The sequence below is a fragment of the Falco naumanni genome, chromosome 3 (genome assembly GCF_017639655.2).
Source record: "Falco naumanni isolate bFalNau1 chromosome 3, bFalNau1.pat, whole genome shotgun sequence".
Classification (NCBI taxonomy): domain Eukaryota; kingdom Metazoa; phylum Chordata; class Aves; order Falconiformes; family Falconidae; genus Falco; species Falco naumanni.
This window is the reverse complement of record NC_054056.1, coordinates 116,719,939-116,741,131: the sequence shown is the minus strand read 5'-3', so window position 1 is coordinate 116,741,131 and position 21,193 is coordinate 116,719,939. Positions and strand designations below refer to the sequence as shown.

General features: G+C 38.0%; 1 long non-coding RNA gene across 1 annotated transcript; it reads left to right on the top strand.

The window, feature by feature from the left end:
- Window positions 1–631: 631 nt before the first annotated feature.
- On the top strand, window positions 632–16,040 carry LOC121085507. Its single transcript, XR_005827088.1, has 3 exons — window positions 632–642; window positions 7,803–7,805; window positions 15,928–16,040. It is a non-coding gene; the product is annotated as an uncharacterized LOC121085507 (long non-coding RNA).
- The last annotated feature ends 5,153 nt before the right edge of the window (window positions 16,041–21,193 follow it).

The following is a 21,193-nucleotide window of genomic DNA, read 5'->3' as shown; positions in this document are numbered from 1 at the left end:
GTGTTTCCAAGTCTTCTAGTCTTACTAAAGTGGGAAGCTAAGATCTTTTGAAACAGAATTAATCTTTGTAAGAAATATTTGGCTTCTCAGAAAGCAGTTATTTTATTTGAAGCTTTTAGACTCCATACTGCCTATTTCTGTTCCTCTGAAACAGCTTTTCCATCTGCATCTAGAATCTGCCTATAATGTCATACCTTGCTCAGGATTTTTTTTTTTTCTTAGTTTTGGGATTAAATTTTTTTTTGGAAGGGTGGGGGACAGTTGTTGGGGAATTTTTGTTGTGGAGGTAGGTTTTTTGGGGTTTTGGGGGGGTTTGTTTGTTTGTTTTTTAACCTGAAGTGTAATTTTTACTTTTTGGCATATTATTTCATTACAAAATCCTGTTCACCCAGCAGGGTTTTTCACTATGTGAAAGCAGAATTATTATAGCTGTAAACTGGTAATGATGGCATAAGGAAATATAAATTGCCTTCTACAAAAGATTTTACTATTATGGGGAATAACATTATTTTAGAGAGCAAATAAAATCTATCATCTTTTTGTTCTGTGTCTGAAGTGCATTAATAGTCACTGTAAACTTTCAGAGCTGATGAGTAAATTAAGCCTGGGGAAGATCCAGCCCCACAGACTTCAAAGTGTGCAGTGTGAAGAAGTATTTCAGGGCAGCCAGGCAGGAGGGATAAGTTATCTTCTGCAAAAGACCCTAAACCAAAGAAATAAAAATAAATAAATAAGCGCACACGCACACACAAAATTCAACACACACACAGACGAAAACGAATTATAAAGAGGTTCCACACATTTTCTTAAATAGTCTACTGTTGAAAAACATCAGATCATATTAGATCAGGTTGATCTAAACCACGAACCATGTTAAAATCAAACTGAAAAAATCAGAATGTGCATATTGTTGTGATGGTAATTTGATTGTTGTAATTTTCTTGTCAGTGAATGTGCTCATTAAACAATGATCATGCTCTCACTAACAAAATCCTTCTCTATTCCACTTCAGCAACATTTAGCTATTTTTCAAGGCCTCTACGATGACTTCAAACTTCTCTGGTTAATTAGTAGACTCAAAAGGATATTATTTTTAGACACTAAGGCCTACTGTAGTACATTTTATTTTCTTGTCAGAGGTTTAGTCATTAAATAATTGGATAAACCTACACGTAAATAATTATGTTCTGACAGATCGATTTTTTTTAGTAAGACTTGTTTATTTCTCTGTGTTTAAGCACAGGGAGTAGATAAATCAAATTAATAAAAATGATCAAAATGAACAAAATAATAGAAAGGTAGAATATAATCAAATATAAACAGAAGTGAATATATTAAATAATTTTATTTGCTCTGAAACTCATGTATGTAATTATTCTGATGTTTCATTCATGAAAGCATTTTTTCTAAACTGTAAATACAATTATATGCTATATTTACTTTTGTGGCTGTGTGCAGGATTCACACACTGGTCTTCATGAAATGTCTTTTACACAGCTATCTGGTCATTCATGTCTACATGTTAATGGGTACATATGGTGATATGTATGTATCTGAAGTAGCTTCACAGTTGGCTTCTTAGTATATTAGCTCCAATTAAAAAGGAAAAAGGAAAGAGAAAAAAAAGAAAAATTTTTTTCTTTTTTACTACTTTTCCCCTAAACTTCTAGACACTGCCCGTGGCAAGACACATATTGTAAACATCAGGATATGTTTTAAGTGGGGTAATTCCAAACAATTTTCAGTTACATTTTCTTATCCATAGTTCTTCATCAAAGTAACAATTATTTTTTATGGGCAGGAATATTGTGATTGAGACGGATCACAGGTCATTTCTGGTACTAAATTTTCAGTGCCTGTGGAGCAACAGATACAAAAATGTTTGAAAGGATCTATCTTCTCTTAGCCAGGCTGGTTATGTATATGCTTTTAATGTGACATGCCACTTTTCTGATTTGTCACTTCATATTTATGCTACACAGCCATATGCTTAATCATTTCATGAGGAGTCTTGTCATGGTAACTCACCCTAATATAAAATGAAATGCAATTAGCATGTCTAGATACAGAAATACGAAATACAAAAAACCATATAATATTCTATGACTTTGATATGATTAAGTAGCACACTGAGACCTAACAGAGCATGTGCAATAAAATTAAAGATACTATTTATGAAAGATGAAAGGAACTTTCTAACTCTTCAAGCGGTTCCATGGATTCAGTGTATTAGGATATAAGTTCTCTGTTTATGGGAATTTTGGTACATACATCACTGGAACTGGACTCGGGAAGTTTCCTCCCATGTCTTCCACAGTGTTGCTGGGTAACAATCACAGTATCTAGGGAGTGTATTCATTCTGTTGGCTTTTCTGCTTGAATTATAACTGCTGAAGAATATCCTCCAGCAGCTTCACTTTAGCATCTGCCTAAAAAGTTTAACAAGTATATGATTTTGGGTTTGTTATACTCCTAACTCCTGAAGACCTGAAGAATTGAAAGAGTATTCAAATATTTCCCAAACTGCCTTCAGCTCCTGATTTTCAAAGAGCATAATTTGTTTGGAATTCTTTAATTTTACAAGGTAAAATTCCATTTCACTAGAATCATAAATTATGCTTATTCATGTTACACATTCAGTTAATTCCTATCCTTGCTTAGGAGGAGTAAGATCACCATTGCAAGCCAAAAGTTTCATGCTTTTACTTTCTATTGTTTTCTACTTTTCCTTCAGTATTAAAATTATTATTATTTCACCTCACCAATTCATGTTCAAATTTTAATAAATGTTCCATTTAATTTTGGTTAATTTTTCATTCACTATTACTGCAACTTTGTCCAGTTCTCCCTCTGGAAAAACAGGGACAGCTTTCATTCCTTCTGTATGCTCTGCATGTCTGCAAACACTTGGATGTTTTGCAAGTGATGTAATCCAAGTGTCCTTATTCTAGATCTCTGTCACATCTCTCTTTTCAGGTTTGCATTTCTCCCTGTCCTCATCAAGCCACCCTCCACATATCAAACTTACAAAATTGGGTGGGAATTGTATCAGTCAGAACCAATTTTATATTTCTTTCCCTCTGTATTTTGTTTGAAAACATCTCTCTCCTCTCTCTTCCTGGTAAATGTGCCACACTTTTTTTTTTTTTTTTTTCCAGTATCATATCTGTCTTCCCCTGCTTACATTAACTGAAACCTGTAAAACTTACTAACTGAAGACATCAGGTGTCTGAGGAGTAGCAGTAAACACTTCCCACCTGTCAGTCTTTGTCCAAATTCATTGAGTGCAGATACATATTTTTAATATACCTCTGGGGAACTTTAACCTTGATAAAAGTTGTAAGTACACCATTCCCACTGCCTGGGGTATTGCTTTGGTTTTACTGCTGGTGATATGTATTTTATAATGACCACTCTGAGCAATGGAGGCAAAGACAAATCTCCCTCATTCAGTGCCTGAATTTAACTGATGCAATGGAGACAAAGAAAAATCTCCCTCATTCAGTGTCTGAATTTAACTGATGCATGATGGGTAACAACTTTGCTAAAGCTTTTCTGGCATAATTTTATTAGTATTCATAAAAAGCCATCCCCACTGATGAATAATCTTTCAATCATGAACAAATTGAACTCAGTTTAAAAAATATCATGTGGGAGCAAACATATTCTTTTACAGTGCTTAGAACTGGAGGGATTACCTAGTTTACCATATGAAACATTAACAGACATCTATCCTCTCCAATATTACCTGCAGTCAAAAAATCAATGTACAGTCTGTTGGTCATAAAAGAAAATTAGGAGGCTTAAACTCCAACAGCACAAAATTAGCATCATAACAATATGTATCAGACCTTGGTGTAAGATAAAACAAAACAAAGGAGCACTAGTTGGAAGAAAAAAGAGCCTAAGAGGAGCAGAGACGTGTTTGATGTGACATACGTGAGTGGAGCATGTTTCTCAGTAGGAAACAGATTGAAGGGCATTCAGACCAGTTCCTGGAGATACCCAGCAGTGGCAACCAATGGTTCCCAAATCAAAGCGAGTGGAGGAACAAGTTTCCCCCTGCTTTGTATAGTCCTCAGTGGGGAGAAAGAAGGCAGAATCCCATCCTGCCAGGTTGAGAGTAAAAAGACAGGTATTTTACTCCTCTCATGTCTAGGAACAGCTGGTAAACTTCATTCCTGGTGTTCTCCATGTAATGTCTTCTTCCAGTTACTGCAGCACTGCCTTGGCTCTGCAGCGAGCCAGGAGAGAGGTCATACCACTGCTGCGACTCCTGGGGCACATGACAGCCTCAGTGTTGACAGGATGGACCTACCACAACAAGGTCTCCTAGGACAAATGAGAAAAGTAAAAATAATGCCAGCTTATCCTGCTTGTCTGTCTGCTATGAGACAGAAATCTAAGTCATGTACAGTCTTCTCTGAATCCCCCTGGCATAGGATATCTTGTTGCTATGTTGCATAGGAACAAGAGAAAGGGAAAGCTGTGATTGTTTTTCTGGCTCAAATCTCTAAGTTAAGATAAAAAAATTTAAAAAATCCTCCCCCCCCAAAAAAACCCCAAAACCCTCCACCACCACCAAAAAACCCCAAAAAACCCCACACCCAAAAGCACACACTCACACATACCCTTCCTCAGGAAAACAAAAATAAAAGGTCTGTCACCTTCTGTCAGATGGCTGCTGGTGTTACCACTTTTCTCATCAGAGCTATGTAGAAGTGTTCCTGTTAGGCCTTGTCTCTGTTGATTCCCTACTCAGGTCCTAAACACATGGAAACAGTAAAAGATGGGAGATAATATTCTGAAGAAAGCAAAGGGGTTTATAATTCCCAGCTGCATTAGGTTCAGGTACAGCCTAGCCCTATATTACTCAATTGATTCAAGAAAAAGTAATTGATATTACCATAAGTAAATGTTCCCAGAACCTCTCTCCAACAACAGGCAGACACTGAACTGAATTTATATTTGAAGTAGAGATTGCTTTTGTGCTAAGAACAGTGAGAGCTGGAAGAGCAAAATGTACTGTTCTTGACATTTGAAAAACAAGTGTGGAGCGGAAGATGGGGAGGTGGTGGTAGAATTGGGATGAGCAGAGCTAAACCAGGAGTCAATCCTTGACTTCTGTGAGACACCATAATCCCACTCTTAATAAAACTACATTCTTTTTTTCAGGACATTGGCTACCATTCATTACAGAGTTTTGTGAACTTACTGCATGCTGTGTGTGAAGCAACTCATTAATCTGAACAGGGTTTAGCAAAGCCTGTGTTATTACTGATCAGCACTGGGCATTGCACTGATTGCTTTTTAATTACAGGAATAAACATGCTGAATGTGGTTTGGCCATTTTTGCAGTGTTTGTGGTACATCTACTGCACATGTAAATCCATGTGTTAGTGCCAATCACAAAACTACCACCTTTCTGAGTATAAATTAATGGTTGTTCTTATACAAATAGATATACATGTAGATTCTATGAAATAAATACATCTCATAGAAAATGAGTAAAAATTACCCCCCCCCCAAAAAAAAATACCCCCCCCCAAGTATTTAAAAAACATTTTCATAGCTCATATGCAGCTAAATAAGGGCCTTATTCAAGAATAAAATTCAGCTATATCAGCTCTGTAACAAGTGATCCCTCTTTTATGTAGTTTGAATTGACTAGCTGCAGCTTGTTCTTGACCATTTAGATCTTCTCTCCCATCTTGCCTGAGAGTTTCCTTCTTCAAGTACTTGGGCTGAAGCTTGCAATATGTCTTTGCAATATAAAGGATTTCTGTCTAATTTAAATTTTATCATTTATAGAAGAACTAAGCTATTCCTGAGAGAGGGAGAGATCAGAAAGTGTATTCACTATCTCAGCTTTGAAATATTGTGTTTGAAACTGCATAATTTGGGGGACAAGAGTTAAAATCACAAAGACATAGGTCAATAAAAACCACCAAGGATTCTTTCTTTCAGAGTACCTGGTTTATCATATCAAGTATAATTCAATGTTTCTGAGGCACAAATGTGTATCATACTGAATATTTGGAAAAAATATGGTCTAAAGATAAAGATTAAATCCTGAAAGTGGGAGAGAGATTTATGCTGCTCTTTCTTATGAAGGGATATGAAATATGAGACAGTACAACAAGAAAAAAGGTGAACATGTTCTTGTACTGATAGGTAAAAATACAGCCACTTAAAATAAATTTTTTTGTGTTGAGTCACTGGCCACAGTTTTTGGTTCCGTAAATATAATGAAGCAGAAGTCTGATTCACTCCATGAGCTCTTTCAGAGCTCCGTTAACTCAGTAAGGTGCAGAACACTTCTTATCCATTGATGAACATACAGTATCTGGGCTTTGAGCTGTCTTCCTTTGCCTACCTCTGAGGGCAACTTCAATTTATTTCCACATCTCGCTAGGTCCCGCTACAGCTCCAGCTCCAGCGCTCCCCAAAGGAGTTGTATTTATCTCCCTGTATTTGCTGAGGTTTGTGGCCTCTCACTGACATAATAGTTCACTTGTTTGTTTGTTTGTTTGTTTGTTTGTTTGTTTGTGGGGGTTGTTGGTGTTTGTTTTAGTTTTCTTTTTCTGGAAACTGAGTGAATTCTACCCTTCTTTGATGATCTCTTGGATACAAGAATCTGAAAAGTGACCTTTTTGTTTGCCAGTCTCATTCCCCAGAAGAATTTAAAAATATTTAATAATCTTCTCTTTTTTAGTTCCTAATTTTTTCTGAAGTAATAGGTGTTGCAAACAATAACGGGAAAAGTTAGGTGTAAAATCACATTACTCCAATCACTTAAATCATCAGCTTGGAATCCCAGTTAAGGAAAATATGCAAATATTTGCTTGGAGTTCATTTGAGACCTCTGACATTACAGCTTTCTCCCCACACACATTTTGTAAAACAACTGTAATTGACACTGAATATGTATGAGGAGATGTCCACCCCATCTCAGGAATGGAAAATTTGGAAACTTATGATGGTAAATGTAAGGAGCATGTAATCACCAAGATAAATAATAGTAAATAAATAAAATTGAATTAATTTGCTCAAAGGAATATAGCTAGCTTGGAAATTAAATTTTCTAATGGTTAATTCATTGGAGAAACACTTTTGAGTTCCTAAATTCAAGAAGAACTGTTACATCTAATTTTTTTTTAAGCTTAAAATGAGGACGTATAATTGTAAACACTATCTTTAAGGCATAACCTCTATGCCAGGGACATATGCATGAATTGAAAGGCTTTTGTATGAAAAAAACAGCTAAAATGTTGGAGGTATTCAGCAAAAAAAGTAACAATTGTTTATTTCTGTAGTATTCAAAAGCTACCAACAGGTTATTTATATAACGATTGTTGAGTTTAACTATAAAAATGTGCACCTTTACCAACCTAAATGATTCTGATTCTATAGTTTCATATAAGTTCCTGCTGTACCCTATGTAGGCATGACGTTTTAATATGCTGTGACATGTATATATATACACCCAGCAAGAAGTTACAAGATTAACATACCAGAAATTCAGAAATCTCAAGTGAAAGAAGTAAACTTGAACCCTTCTACGTGTGTGTGTGCTTACCTAATAAACTAGAACCTATGATAAGAGAAGGAAATCAAGAGACTGAAACGAAATATTCAAAAATAAGAAAATAACAAACTTACTATGGTCCAGTCAACATAGAATTTCTGGTTTTGGCAATGTGCATGTTTCAGATATATCTTTTGTATTTCAGTGGTCTCAGTCAAAATAAGTTTAAAACAAAACTTTAGAGCTACATCTAAAGACAAAGGTTGCACAACAGTAAGTAGATCAGTCCTCATCGGGAAACCAGAGGAAAACATTCTGGAACCTTTTCACTACTTTTTATTTTTGCTCCATAGGATTTCCAGTAACTAGCAGTGTACCACAGGGTTCAACATCTTCATCAGTGACCTGGATGAAGGGACAGAGTGTACCCTCAGCCAGTTTGCTGATGTAACAAAACTGGAAGGAGTGGCTGATACAGGAGAGGGTCATGCTGCCATCCAGGACCTTGACAGGCTGGAGAAATAGTCTGACAGGATATATATACGGGGGGCAAATGGCTGGAAAGGAGCTTTGAAGAAAAGGACCTTGAGAGTCCTGGTGGACACTAAGTTATACACGAGCCAGCAATGTGCCTTTGTGGCTGTATATGGTTTATGGGGCTGAGGAAGGGCTGCAGGAGTAGCTTTTCTGAGATGACTCCAGAAGCTACTCCCATGTTGGACAGAGCCAGTCTCAGCTGGCTCCAAGATAGACCTGCTGCTGGCCAAAGCTGAGCCAAGCAGCGATGGTGCTGGAGCCTCTGTGTTAACATATTTAAGAAAGGGTAAAAGATGCTGTGCAGCATCTGTGAGAGAGGAGTTAGAATATGCGACAGAAACAACTTTGCAGACAGCAAGGTCAGTGAAGAAGGAGGGGGAGGAGGTGCTCTAGGCTCTGGAGCAGAGATTCCCCTGCAGCAGGTGGTGAAGACCATGGCGACACAGGTTGTCCCCCTGCACCCCATGGAGGACTGTGGCAGTGCAGATACTCACATTGCAGCCCATGTAGGAGCACACATAGGAGCAGGTGGGCATGACCTGAAGGAAGTGACAGCCCATGCCAGAGCAGGATCCAGGACTGAGGCCCATGGAGAGGAGCCCACACAGGAGCAGGTTCTCTGGCAGGACCTGTGGCCTGTGAAGGACACATGCCAGAGCAGTCTGTTTCTGAAGTACTGTTCCCTGCAGAAAGGACCCATGCTGGAGCAGTTCTTGAAGAACTGCATCCTGTTGGAAGTACCCAAATTGGAGAATTTTGTGAAGGACTGTATCCTGTGGGAGGATCCTCACACTGGAGTAGAGGAAGAGTGTGAGCTGAAAGGAGCAGCAGAGATGAAGTGTTATGAACTGACCCCAATTTCCCATCCCCCTGTGCCACTTGGGAGGAGGAGGCAGAAGAGTTAGAAGTGCAGTAGAGCCTGGAAAGGAGGAGGAGGGGGAAGGCGGTTTTAGTTTGTTTTATTTCTCAATATCCTAATTTATTACAATTAATTTGCAATAAATTAAATCAATATCCCCAAGCTGAGTCTGGTTTGCCCTTGATGGTTTTACTGAGTGATCTCCCTGCCCTTTTCTTACCCATGAGCTTCTCATCATTTTTTCTCCCCCTGTCATATTGATGGGGGCGGGGAGCGATAGAGCAGCTTGGTGGGCACCTGACAGCAAACCAAAGTCAGCCTGACACACTGTCAAAGGCAACTGATAGCATCCTGGGCTGCATTAGGGGTGTTACCAGCAGGCTGAGGAAGGTGATACTTCAGATCTACTCAGCATGGGTAAGGCCACATCTAGACTCCTGTGCCCAGGTCTGGGCTCTCCAGTTCAAGAGAATTGGACATACTGGAGACAGTCCAGTGAAAGGCCATGAAGTTGATGAAGGGATTGAAACATCTTTCCTATGAGGAAGGGCTGAGACAGCTGGGACTGGTCAGTGTGAAGAACAGAAAGATCAGGGGCATCTCATCAATGTGCACAAGTACCTGAAGGGAGGGTGCAAAGAGAATGGAGCCAGGCTCTTCTCAGTGGCACCCAGTGACAGGCCCAGAGGCAATGGGCACAAACTGAAACACAGGAGGTTCCCTCTTCGTAACAGGAAAATCTTTCACCAGGAGAGCGACTGAGCACTGCTACAAGTTGCCCACAGTAGTTGTGGAATCTCCCACCTTGGAGGTATTCAAAAGCTGTCTGGGCGTGGTCCTGAGCAACTGGTTCTAGGTGGCCCTGCTTGAGCAGGGATGGCAGACAAGATGGCCACCATGCTATGATTCATTAAAAAAAAATAAAACGGGAAAAAAAAAGAAAAATGTAAAGAAACTGTAACTCTAAGAAAAGCTTTTCAATATGTATTAGACTAAAAAAGATCTTAATTGCCTGAATGTTTTCTTTGGTCTTTAATTAATCTGATTCCCTTAATAAGTGTTTTTGGGATTGTTTTCTTTGCTGAAATTATAGAAATAATTTAAAGTATGAGTTCTCTGTCTCTTACAATGTCTCTACACATAAATTAGAAATTCCCCATAGCTTTTTATGGTTTTCTAAGTTTTCATTTCACACAGGGGAAAATAAGCAAAACTTAGAGCACGTGTACTTTGAATAGAAATGGATACAACTGACCAAAAAAGCAAAATACACATTCAGATACCTGAAGCCCAGTTACATCTGTGAGTAGTAAGTGGTTACCATTGACAAAAAATTATGGCAGGCACTAATAACAGCATGTTAGATAATTCTAGTGTTATATTATTTATGAAACCAAAACTCTTAAACTAACACCTGAATGTCATAACATTCAAGAAAGGGAAATGCCAAGTTCTGCACCTGGGAGGAATAATCCCATGCACTAGAATATGCTGGCAGCCAATCGGCTGGAAAGCAACTTGGAAGTAGCTGGAGGTCCATGCAGACACCAAGCCGATCACTACACAGCAACGCGTCCTTGCAGTGGAGAAGGCAGTTAGCATCATGGGCTGCATCAATCCATGTTGCCAATGGGTTAAGGGAGTTAATCCTTTCCATCTGCTTAATTCTGGTAAGACACAATTGGAGTGACAGGTCTAAGTCTGGGCTCCCCAGTAAAAAGTGGAAATACTGGAACAGGTCTGGACCATGACGATGGCTGAAAGCAGGAGGGTCTGAAAGGTTAAAGACAGATCTTGCTCCTGCCTACAAAAATAACCTAATGGAAGAGTACGGAGAAGATGGAGCCAGACACTTCTTGAAGATGAACAGTGATAGGTTCATCTATTTACTGATAGCAGTAAATACAAGCTGGAACATGAGAAATTCTGATTAGATATAAGGAAAAACTCCCACTAAGAGGATTGTCAGACACTGGAACAGGTTGTCCAGAGGAGCTGTGGGGTCTGTATCCTTGGAGATACATGAATTCCAGCCAGACACGGTGCTGAGCAAATGTCCTAACTGGATTTGCTTCAAGCAGGGGTTTTGGACTAGATGACCTGCAGGGTCCTGTTGCAACACAAACTATTCTGTGACACTACGTGTTTTATTTTTATTTTTAATTATTATTATTATTATTATTATTATTATTATTATTATTATTATTATTATTATTATTATTATTATTTTATTATTATTATTATTATTAATTATTAATTTATTGTTGTTGTTGTTGTTACTATTGTTGTTGCTGTTGTTATTTTGCATATTATACAAGGAAAGCACAGCTGAGTTGAAATGCAGCACTGAACCATACAATTCTCTGTTAAGGCTTTTATGCCGCCTACAACTCTTTCATCTACCTTTTACTAAATGACTACTTTTGGGAGCATAAAAAGGAGGGAATTTTGCAGTAAGAAGCTAGGGAATACATGCTACCACTCAGGAATGATCACTGTTCCATGAATTATTTTTTTTAAAATGTGTATTTTACTCTAAACATACCTTTTCTGAACAAAACTCCATCAGCTTAAAATTTTCATCTGTAATAAAAAAATAACATTATTAGCATATTACTCTTAATATGTCTGAAAGGAAAAGATTAAATTGGTTTGTCTAGATGGTTTTGGGACAATTTTACCATACCCAATTAAGATTTTTATCTGCTTCAGACATGGTGCACAGGTGATGGACTATGATTTCATGTTCACAAAGATAAGTTTAAATGTCATTCCTCCCAAAACATCAAAATATCTAAACATAGATGCGGTTCTAACCTTGACCGTGTCCAAAAATCCACTCTGTCATATTATATACATTTTGTTCTTTCCTTTTTCCCTTCAGATCTCTTAATCTTCAGTCCAAATTATTGTAAGGACAAGGATGTGCAATATAGCAATTGTTTATGCCTTCTACCGGGTAGGCACATTCTGTAACTCAGCATTCCTGAACTGCCATAGGGTGTTTCATTACAATGTGTTTACTAAGCCTTTAAACCAAATTTTATTTACAGCAGCTCAGATCTTGGTAGTTTTTGAGCAGCAGTAGGAAGGTTTCAAAGGACATAGAACAGAAACCTGCCATAACTAATAATTACAATCTCAAAGATACCAAGGAGTAAGCATTTGTGTTAAAAAAAGAAAAAAAAAAAAAAAAGGTGGGGGTTGAGGGGGTGGGGGTAGACTACAGCCAAATGGAAAACTGAAGCATTACTCTACACAGAATGTAAAACCAGAAAATGGTTCATTTACTCTCTTTCCATTTGTACAACGGTAATAAAAATGTCAAACAGATTGATTTTCAGGCAAGCTCTATATCGCAGTAAAGTTAAAATTACAAGAGAAGATGTATTAATACAGCGTTTTTTTCTTGCAATGCTGCATTTTTACCTTTCCTTCAAGGGCATGCCTATGTCTATGTTCAGTTTAGTTTTAACTGGGTACCGTCATTTACTTTTTAATATTTATGTGATGACATGCCTTTCTTTGAGATAGCTGCATAGAATTTGCATTTCACAATTGTATGTGTTAAGCATTCTTTCCAGAGTGATTAAGACTATTGTCAGAAAAACACACAACTAAAGCAAGGAAAAAATACCTGTTCTATTGAACTGGTCACCAGATGCCTTGCTTGATTTATGTATTCTAAAGCTGATATAGAACATTTATATATTCTAGAGCTGTTACAGATTCAAGTCCTTTTGAAGACAGAACATAGCAGAAAATGTCACTGTTACTTTTTTTCCCAAAGGGATCTCAACATTATCTTAAGTAGAATTTGACTAGAAAATCTAAAAGAAGACCATTTCTCCTTAAAGATGTCACAAAGCTAGCTTTTTTTCCGAAAAAAAAAGAGGGAAAAGAGCAGCAAAACAAACCACCCTCAAAAAAAAAAAAAAAAAAAGGACAAAAAATCCCTAAACCAACCCACCCTGAAACCATCCAAAAAAGCTCCTATAAGATAACAAAAATCAAAGTATGCAAGAAATATTAGGCCAAAGACAAAGAGATGAAGAGACAAAATGTAAGAGAAGGCCTCACCCTAGATGTGTGAGGGAAGGGCCTCTCCTGCGAGGTGCAGCAGTTCAACCCCGGTCAGCAAGTAAGCAACATGCAGCATCCTCAGTGGGATGGGGAGGAGAATCAGGAAAAAGATAAAACTTGTGGGTTGAGATTGTAATGAAAAGGGGGGAGAGAGAGGGAGAGGAATAAAATCCAAAAGGAAAAAAACCCAAGTGATGCTCAATACAATTACTCAGCATCACCTGAGTGATGCCAAACCAGTTCCCATGCAGCGACTGGCAGGCCCCGGCGAACCCCTAGCCCAGTTTATATACTCAGTGTGACATTCTGTAGTATGGAATATCCCTTTCACTAATTCAGGTCAGCTGTCCTGGCTGTGTCCCTTCCCAGTTTCTTGTGCCTCTCCAGCTAGCAGGGCCCGAGAAACTAAAAAGTCCTTGACTTAGTATAAACACTACTTAGCAACAACCAAAACCATCCGTGTGTTATCAACATTATTCTCATACTAAATCCAAAACATAGCACTGTACCAGCTACTGAAAAGAAAATTAACCCTATCTCAGCTGCAAGCAGGACAGAGAGCTCATCCTAGTGTCTGAGAGTTAAGCATTTTGCTAAGGTATAAGTTTAATCAAATTCTATTTAAGAAAAAGTGGATAAAATGTGACTGAAGTAAAGAACCTGGGATTCTCCTAATTAGTAGTTGACAGAATCATATCCTTTCTTGATTGCTCTGCTGAGCTACATAAACTGTGCATCCTTATGTGCACAGCTGCAAACTCAGCAGGAGAATGGGATTTTTCCCGGCTATTCTAGTAAGATGTAGGGAGTGGTACACTGGAAAATTGAAAAACAGATACAACCAAAGCAACTCCCCCTCATTAAATCTAAAGCTTCGTAAGTTCTAAAGTTTCTGACCTGAAGTGCAGGAATTTCTATTTCTCAAGTAAATGCACTAAACTTCATGCAGCCAGATCCAATGGTATCTCGTGTGCTAGCAGAGGCTGCACCTCAGAAGAGGTTGAGAGTCCTGAATCCAGGCTGGATGACAGGGTAAAGGACAGCCTGAAGCCAAGGGTCCCTCACCAGTTTGATTCCCTATCAGTGCATAGCTGAAAGCACACATTTCCTAACAATCTATGCAGAGTACCCCTATGGAGGCAAACAGTCAATGAGAGTTTCTTCAGTTAGGACCTCTGAATTGCTCCTCAGAGGTGCTTACCTCTGTTGACAAAGCTTAGGAAGCCCATATGTTTATCTTATGTTCTGAGTCTCTGTGTTGAAAAGAAGTACCTGTCTTTCAGGTGTTGTGAGGCTTACATATGGATCCTTGAGATGCTCAGAATCTGCCCCATGGTATCTGGCACAAGTCAGCTTCTTTTGTGTGTGTGATGTGATGGAGTCCTATGCGGGAAATGGTATGTTCTACAACCTTTTTATGCATATCACTCTGCCTAGGGCCAGGTTATATCCTTAATCACTTTGAGTAGCACCTGATTTCAATAGTCTAATTAAAATAATTAAAATAAAGAAAATCACAGTTATTTTCAGAAGCCAGCCTGCAGACAACTTCTAAGTGTTCTTATTGAATAGCTGGAACAAATATTCCCAGGTGGAAGACCTTTATTGTGTTTGCATGCCTGTCCTTTCACACGCATTTCTAGGTACTGCTTATAGTGTTATTAACCACCCTATATTCAAGGACATCTGTCTAGAAAATGACAGCCAGATCCTTCTGCCATGATTGTCCAGAAGTGACCATCCTATTGCAGAGAAACAGCTAGCAGGACAGACTGTTCAGCTCGTTACCAAGAATGGAAAGCCAGAGTCCTGAATAGTTGCAGAAATGGGGGAAATACCAGACCTAGACTGAAACAAGACCTGATGTTAGTAAATATGCTGATGAGTATATTCACATGAACACACAGTCTTAACCCATCACATATTATGACATGAACATGTTTTATATAATGTTATGAATCTAATGAAATACTATACAATACTGAACAATGGCCTATTCATAATAATAGCATATAGCTTCAGTTTTGAAAATGTCTTACATTTTAACCATTCACTAATCTGCATTTTTTTATGACACTACTTTTTCTTTAAGTTAATCATATAGCAAAATATGTAACTCAGGAAATTTTAGCTTTCTATGTAACTGCTTGTTTTCCTATGAGTATTAGTATAGAAATCTCTGAGATATTTAAAGTTGACTGTCTTCCTGGAGACAAATCTCTGAACAGTGCAACTTTCTATTTTTATGGACCTTGACGTCAGCATACATTAATGTTTTCATCTTGTCCTCTTACTAAAGGCAGAGAGATAATTTAATGACACAAGCCAGAGTCTCTTAATGGGGTAAGGTTACATAGTCAAGGAGAGAAATTATGGCTAGTTATGAAAAAAAAATGCTGTGTTTTTAAACCATATTGAGTTATTTAATGAACAGCTTTAGAAAAATGGATGGTACTCCATCATGCCATTTAAGCATATTGAGTAGCTCGAGGGGAAAATGTTGTGTGTAAGCTTTAATTAATTTCTACTTTCAAATCATCACAAGCACCAAAATAAAAAAGTCTGACACATGCTTTTGACAGTATACATGGGAAACATGTCCAGCAGGTCAAGGGAGGCAATTCCCTCCCTCAGCTCCACTCACATGAGACCCCACCTGGAGTACTGCATCCATCTCTGGGGCCCCCAGATAGGAAGGACATGGACCTGGTGGAGCAAGTCCGGCGCAGGGCCATGAAGATGATCAGAGGGCTGGAGCACCTCTCCTATGAAGACAAGATGACTGTTGGAGAAGAGAAAGCTCCAGAGAGATCTTATAGCAGCCTTCTAGTGCATCAGCAGGGCCTAAAAGAAAGTTGGAGGGACTTGTTACAAAGGCATGTAGGGCAAGGGGTAATGGTTTTAAACTGAAAGAGGGTAGATTTAGATTAGATACAAGGAAGACATTCTTCACTAAGAAGGTGGTGAGACATTGGAACAAGTTGCCCAAAGAAGATGTGGATATCCCATCCCTGAAAGTGTTCAAGGCCAAGTTGGATGTGACTTTACGCAACTTATTCTAGTGGAAGGTGTCCCTACCCATGGCACGGACTTGGAACTAGATGATCTTTAAGGTCCCTTCCAACCCAAACTATTCTATGATTCTATGAATATGGGTATTATGATCAAGAAAACAAATATTTATCAGGAACTTTGTTTCACATTCTAAATGTGCATATTAACCAATGATTGTATGGGCTTTTCATTGGTATAAATTAATAAAGGCTTTTTTTTTTTTTCTTCTCTCCAGTCAATACAATTTGATTACAGTAGCTCAAGCTTTACCTGTGATAGCTAGAGTTTTGAAACTGCTCCACTTTTTTTTTTTTTTTAAGGGAGTACACTAAACCAGAAGTGTCTAATCTTTAAAGCTAGGTTTTACTGGAAAAAAAATTATATATTAGAGCAGAAAAACTCTTTATGTAAGGAAATCTCAGATAATCTGTGTGAATAGGATTGAACAGAATAGTTTAAAACAAATCTTACCACTACCAACTGCCTCCTTAAAGGGTAATTTTTTCCACCAAATTTGTTGTCAGTCTAGCAAATGTTAGAGGTTCCATTGGTCATGAAGATTTCAGTCTCCTTACATTAAAGATATGTTAATTTTGGTTTCTAGACAAGCAAACTGCTCATATGCTAGCTGATTTTTCTTATTACATGTTCTCTGAAAAGAAGAAAATATTTTCAATGGAGGGCAAAAATAGATTCATACCAGCAGCTAATTCAGTAGCAGTCTCCATGCACTAAAATTCTGCTGTTTTTCCTTCTTTCTTCTTCCATCCTAACTCTCAATAAGTCTCTTCTGCTCTGAAGGCTACATACTTCAATGAACGTAGCAATTATCTTCTGTAGTTCTGAAATTCCTGTCTCTTTAGTCCAGATTTTGAGGGGCAGATTTTCAAGAGGAGGGCTTCTTATGGAGGACATAAGGAGATTTCTAAGATTTTTCACATTCTTGTGGCTTCAAACTGGCTTCTTCATAATATCTTGGGAGAGTCCCTTAGCCCCAGAAGAGTGCACTCCTCCAGCCCTTCAGCTCTGCATTCACAAGGTTCAGGGTGGTGGATGGGAGTGTCGGTCTCTGGGTTTTCTTCTTCAGAAGATGAACTTACTGAATGTCAAATGACTTGGTCTTTGCAACACACCCTTCCGAAGCCCTGGATGCGCCCTGAGCTGCACCCAGTGGAGGACATAAGCATGGCCCTAGCTTTTAACACAATGGAGAAGTTCCAGTGCTGGAAAAGATCTTTGCTTAATTATGGCAAGGGTACACAGAACCTTAGAGGGTAAAGACCCATGCAGGTTGAATAGACGCCCTTGGATAAAAAGTAAAGCCAAATAATTGGCATGTGTTACAGTCTCATTGCACTAGAGGGTTTAAAAAAGGTAACACTATGCACATAATGTAAATTTCAGTATGTTATTTCCTGGCATTAACACCCCGTGAAAAAGACAGCTACAGAAACAGGTATGAAGCTGAAGTCACACTGAAGGGATCAGCCTTGTTATGTTTATATAAAACACTTTCACAGAAATCCTGACACCCATAGCATTTTTCACGGAAGTCTGTTGCTTATATAATGGCATACCTAATAACTCCTCTATCCTCAGATTTTTTACCTTAAAAACAGACCTCAGTATCAGCTAATACGTATGTAAGTATATATTATATGGCTATCATTCAGAGCCTAGCTATCAAAATGCAGGCAAATGCTTGCCTGGCCGTCAACTACATTAATATTTTTTTTTTAGAAACAAGATTTCTATGAGTATAAGTAAGCAGATTTTGGCATTTTGGGCCACAAACTCCCTGAATGCTTAAGATCAAATATCTTTAAATTACAAAGTATGTTACTCATCAAGTAGCAGCTCGCTTCTTTCAGTTTTGTTAAATTGAAATGTTTGTAGTAAAAAAGAATTTTAGCATAGCTACAACAAACCCTGTTTTATCCAGTTTTGCTTGTTGTTAAGAAAAAGCATATTTTCCCCAAAACAATGAAGCAACATATTATTTCTATGCACCTGGCATAGGAAAGTACTATTGTGTGCTGTCTCAAAGCACTAAACTTCCATAATATCAGTTAAATTTCTGTGTCAACTGTGAACAGTCTAAATGAGTTGAGATTAAGAAAATGTCTGTTACACAGCAACTGAGAGTTTTTCTATGAATAACTAAAATTATTTATATTCATCATAAACTTGTACCGATAAAAAAAATAAAATTAAGGTTTGTCAGGTACAATTTTATTATCTAGTTATTGTGAAATGCTGACCTGTGGTAGCTGTAAGAAAAGACAATGCCCTTGTGAATCTTTAACTCTGCTACTGAATATAATTTTCAGTTTGTAGGGTTTCTGCAACTGAATGCTGTGCCTTAATCTGATTCCATAAAAATACGTTGGGGAAAGAGAGTGACAACTGAGAAGGATCACTGTTAATTGAGATAATGTCTAATCCTGTGAAATGAAGAGCACCCTCAGCCTTCCTGATAAGAACTGATGATTCTAGGCACTATCTAAAGATACTCAGTACATGGCAGAATTTTTCCCAAGAAGAGAAACAAGAATATGGCTCTGGTTGAGAGTGAAATGAATTTATGTACATGAATATTCAGAAGAGTAATTCAGAAAGGCCTTGTGAAACATTGTCTGTAAATGAATTGTGATCCTATCATTAAACAATATTTTCAATATATGGGAAATTTCTGGGTTTATTAGTTCTAAATAGTTGAAAAATACACTATAAGTTTTAGTGTCTTGATTTTGCATCACAGAATAAATACGTTTCATCTAGAGAGAATATTTGGAATCATAGAAAAGCCCAGGACCTTCAAAAATCATCTGGTCCAACCTTTCTTTGGATAAGGAGCCTAGATCATATTATCTGGTACCCTAACTAATCACATCTTGAAAATCCCCAGCTATAGGGACTCTACCACACCCTGGGCAGGTTGTTCCAGTGAATGTTTGTTCTTACTGTAAAAAATTTCTTTCTTATGTCAAGATAAAGCTTCTCTTGGTGTAACTTGGACCTGTTGCCCCTTGTTTTCTTCATGTGATTCCTTGTAAAGAGGGAGTCTCTGACCTTTCTGTAGTCACCTTGTAAGTACTGGAATACTGTGATGAGTTCCCCCAAGCCTTCTCTTCTCCATGGAGAAAAGGCGTGTAAACATACAGACATTACATCCAAGAAAGATATCAGATAAGGTACATATGACCAAGGAGCTAGGACCAAGGGTTTAGCCTTCACAAAAAATTTGCTTTATTCCTTTCACAGGTGTTATGGACAAAAGTATGTGACGTACGAAGATGTCTTTTAACACAATGTTTTTCTAGACAGTATTTTAATGCTGTCAAAGCTTTAAGAAATTAAAGAAGAGGTCTGTTGTCACTCTTATTTTCAACAAGTTCCTTGAAAAAAGATCAGAGTGGAAAAATGCACTAGAAAAATACACATGGTCATGGACCTCCTCACAGGTCTATGGGTTAACCCCTGTAGGAAGCTGGCTTATGCCCCTTCTCAGCAGGGTGGAAGGCAAGAAAAGTGAAAAAACTCATGGCTCATGATAAACAGTTTAATAACTGAAGGAAAATAAAAGAAAAGAATAGATGAAAGAAAAGAATAGATGAAAGAAAAGAAAAGAAAAGAAAAGAAAAGAAAAGAAAAGAAAAGAAAAGAAAAGAAAAGAAAAGAAAAGAAAAGAAAAGAAAAGAAAAGAAAAAAGAAAAGAAAAGAAAAAGAAAAGAAAAGAAAATCCAAACCAAAACAAAAGAAGTGGTGCCAAAGTAATCCTTCACCACCAGCAAACTGATCCCCAGCCAGTCTCTGAGCAATGGCTGCCTTGGAAAAAGTCGCCCTGGGTTTATTGCTGAGCATGATATATGGAATATCTCTTTGGTCAGTTTGGGTCCCCTTCAAGCCTTTTACCCACCTTTAGCCTACTTGTTGAGGAGGCAGGATGGGAAACAGAGAAGGCCTTGGTGCTGTGCAAGCACTGCTTATCAGTAGCCAAAACTGTTTTGGTCACAAAAGTAAAACATAGCACTCTATGGGCTGCTGTGAAGAAAATTAACTCCATCACAACCAAACTCAGCACAATGCCAAAGCCCTTTGGAACACAGAACAGAGAAACAAAGTCATTCTGCAGTTATAAGTTTAGAATACTTATCACCTGGTTCCGCAGATTTTGGCATAGAGTCCAGAACTGGACTAGAATGATGGTTAAAGCCGTTGGATTACTTTCATGGATGAAAAAATTCAAAGTATTGTTTAAGATGAGTTCAGCAAAAGTCCATGAAAGCCAATAAATCCAGACACTGGGCATTAAAGGAATACATAAATGGCATAAGCCAAGCTAGTATCTGCATTCCTAGGGAAGCAGTGTATGTACATGCAACCTTAAAATGCAGAAAACACTTGAGGTACAAAAGCTGATCAGCTGCAAACCAAAACCCAAAACATGACCCAGGGGAAAATATGAAGAACAGATGTACCTCCATTAAAACAGCAGATGTGTTATAAGTAAAATCACATCATTACGTGCATCTGTGCAAGTCCAAAAGAATGGATGACTTTAATGAAGAACACAGATTATGTTTCAGAAGAAGCACTCGGTGTGGCAATACTTTCAGTGCTTCAGCAATAAGCTAACTGGCTAATGTCAGCAGTTGGTAGACATGGTCCATGGGGAGAGATGTCAACAAGTTAAGATTAATTACACATGAATATGCAAATTACTGTAATCCTCACAAAAGTATAGATGTAGGTAAACATCATTGAACACCTTCCTGCCTATTATTATGCACTGATTGAATGCACTGCTTTGAATAACCACAAGTATCTACGCTTATTCATACTAAGCTCAAATACTAAGCAATATCAGAACTTCCATGTACACTCTGGGGGAAGCATCACTTTGTACTTACCTTCGTATTTGTGTCATGTTCTTAAACCATTACAGACTGACACTGTCAAAACTAGGACACAGTTCTGTACATATTGGCTCAGGTCCTCCTTTAGGTATTCTTGTCTTTCTGCACGTCTGTTCTCTAATGCATTAGTTTCAAAGAATGTTTCTAGTTCAGGATTCATCAAGTTCATCAGGATGGTACAAAATACCCCCAGTATGGGAACTGCATTAATCT